At 38.0% G+C, this 2503-nt stretch overlaps 1 pseudogene; it reads left to right on the forward strand.

The window, feature by feature from the left end:
* The first annotated feature begins 1565 nt into the window (after positions 1-1565).
* Positions 1566-1966, forward strand: LOC118934453 (60S ribosomal protein L17-like; annotated as a pseudogene).
* Positions 1967-2503: the final 537 nt, after the last annotated feature.

The raw sequence follows: 2503 nt of genomic DNA on the forward strand, positions 1-2503 counted from the left end.
CTCAAATAAGAATCATCTGGGGAGCTATGAAATTCTAGATCATCAGGCCTCAATGGAAACCAATAAATTAGGATATTTGAGGGTGGTGTCAGTCCAAGAATTAGTTTTTTAACCTCACCAGGTGATTATAATATACAGCCAAGGTGAGAACTATTGTTTCTGATACATCAACTTATTTAATCCTCACAACAGTCCTTTGGTGGGGGGTACTTCTTATCATCACCATCCATCTTTAAATTACAGGTGAGAAAACTGTGACAAAGAAATGTGAATTACCCAAGTCTATCAGCTCGTAAGTGACAGAACAGGAATTTGAATCCAGGCAGCCTGACTCTACTTTGCTATTCTTTTATTATTGCAACCCATATTAAAAACCAGAGATTAACAAAATTTTTGTCAGCCCCCAAATTTCCAATCATAAATGTTGCCCTAGTAGCCCTTAAATGATTTTAACTTGCTTGGTTGAAAGTTAAATGTAGAGAAAATAATATCTGTTGAAAAAATTAATTCCTCTTTGTCAACATAATACAATGAAATTATCTGGCTTCTAAAGCATACCTATTGTTTTCCAGCAATGCCAGGCCCTCTCTAATACAGTTGCAAACTGAGTATACAGAGTTCCAATTTAAAACACCCCAGAAACTTAAAATTTATAGAAGATTGAAGCAAGGACCATTCTTCCAGATATTCTATATGACGCCTTCAATTAAGTGAATCCGGATGAAACCTTACAATTTGACTTGTCTTATTTTAGTCCCTTGCAGAGTTACCTTCACTTTAGTACTATAACTCCGGAGAGAGGAAATCCCCAGGGCAAAATACTTCTAAAACCAAAATTGGTCAAAGGGAGAAATAAAGTTTAAAACCCATTTATTGCTTACAAAGTACGGTCCGGGGGCCGTCGCTCTCCTCCTCCGATAGAAGCAAGCAAAGCCTCCCCCAACTTCTCAGGTTCAGATAAGCCCTTGGTTGCCCAGGTAATTACCCATTGATGTGGAGATGAACTACCTCTCTCCACCCCTTAGGAATGCCTGTTGATATGGAGATGCACTAAAGCCAGGCGAGAGATTCTGGAAATATTAAAATTTTACCCACAAGTATTTAAAGATTCATATTTATGGACTAACAAACTATTTCATGGTTTTTCATTGCAAGATGCTTCAAAATTTTTGAGGCAGGGTTATAAATAAATAATCAGACATACCACTTATATCAATTACTTGGGTGAAGGTATATATCTTGCCAATGGGTTTTATGCCTGGGCAAATTAACTCTTGATTTGGTGAGACCAAAAAAATGACAGAGCACTGGGTGGAGCTCTTTATATAGAATCAATAACAACATATTGCCCACACATGTGTAGTGAGCAAGCTGACCAGGGTCACATGAGAATCCTGGGCATAGGAACTTTCATTTTCTCTACAGCATACAAGGATTATTATGAATTACATGAATTTGGAAGGTATATCTAAAACGTCATATGACAGAATCCGAACTGAAAACAACATTCAAAGATTTCAGCAATCTGCACTCTTCTCCTAAGTGGCCTGAGGTGATCCCTGAAAATGGTTCGCTAATCATTTAACCCAGAAAACCCCACAAAACCTTGCAAATCAAAAAGTTCAAATCTTCGTGTTCACTTTAAGAACACTCATGAAACTGCCCAGGCCATCAAGGATATGCTTATCCAAAAAGCCACGAAGTATCTGAAGGCTGACCTTAAGGGTTTAGATGTAGATTATCTGGTCCTTGAGCACCTCCAGGTGAACACAGCCCCCAGGATGCAGTGCAGAATTTACAGAGCTCATGATCCAATTAACCCATTTATGACCTTTCACCCTGCCATGCTGAGGCGATCCTTACTGAAAAAGAGAGATTGTTCCTAAATCAGAAGAGGAGGTTTGCACAGAAGAAAAAGATATTCCAGAAGAAACTGAAGAAACAGAAACTTCTGGATCAGGAATAAACTCAGATAAGATAAATACAAATAAAAGCAGGAAAAAATATCAGCAATTGGCTGAAGCAAATAAGATTAAAATTTAACAATAGTGCATTTAGCGTCTTGCACTGTTTAAAAAAATATAAGACACAATATAACACTTTGAGTCAACTCTATATTTGGACAGAACTGGTTGTTTTAAAGTCTCTTCTTGTATTGAAATGACACTGCATCCTTGTAACTTTTATCCACTGATCTTAGCTTTTCCTACTCTATCACACAGCAAAACATCAATGACTTCAAATCACACTGCATAACGTCAAATATTTGAATATATCCATCATCTCAGGGAAGCAGGAGAATGCAGCAATTAGGAACCTGAGTTCAGGCTACAGATATATTGGATTCAGGTTTGAGGAGGATGACCAACCATCCCAGTTCACCCAGAAATGAGAGGTTTCCTGGGATACAATATTTTTAGCAGGCAGTATGTGAACAAGCACCAATAAAAACCCTGGACACCAAAAGTGCCAGTCAGCTTCCCTGGTTGGCAATATTCTTTGA

This window comes from Manis pentadactyla, chromosome X, assembly GCF_030020395.1.
Source record: "Manis pentadactyla isolate mManPen7 chromosome X, mManPen7.hap1, whole genome shotgun sequence".
NCBI classification, from domain to species: domain Eukaryota; kingdom Metazoa; phylum Chordata; class Mammalia; order Pholidota; family Manidae; genus Manis; species Manis pentadactyla.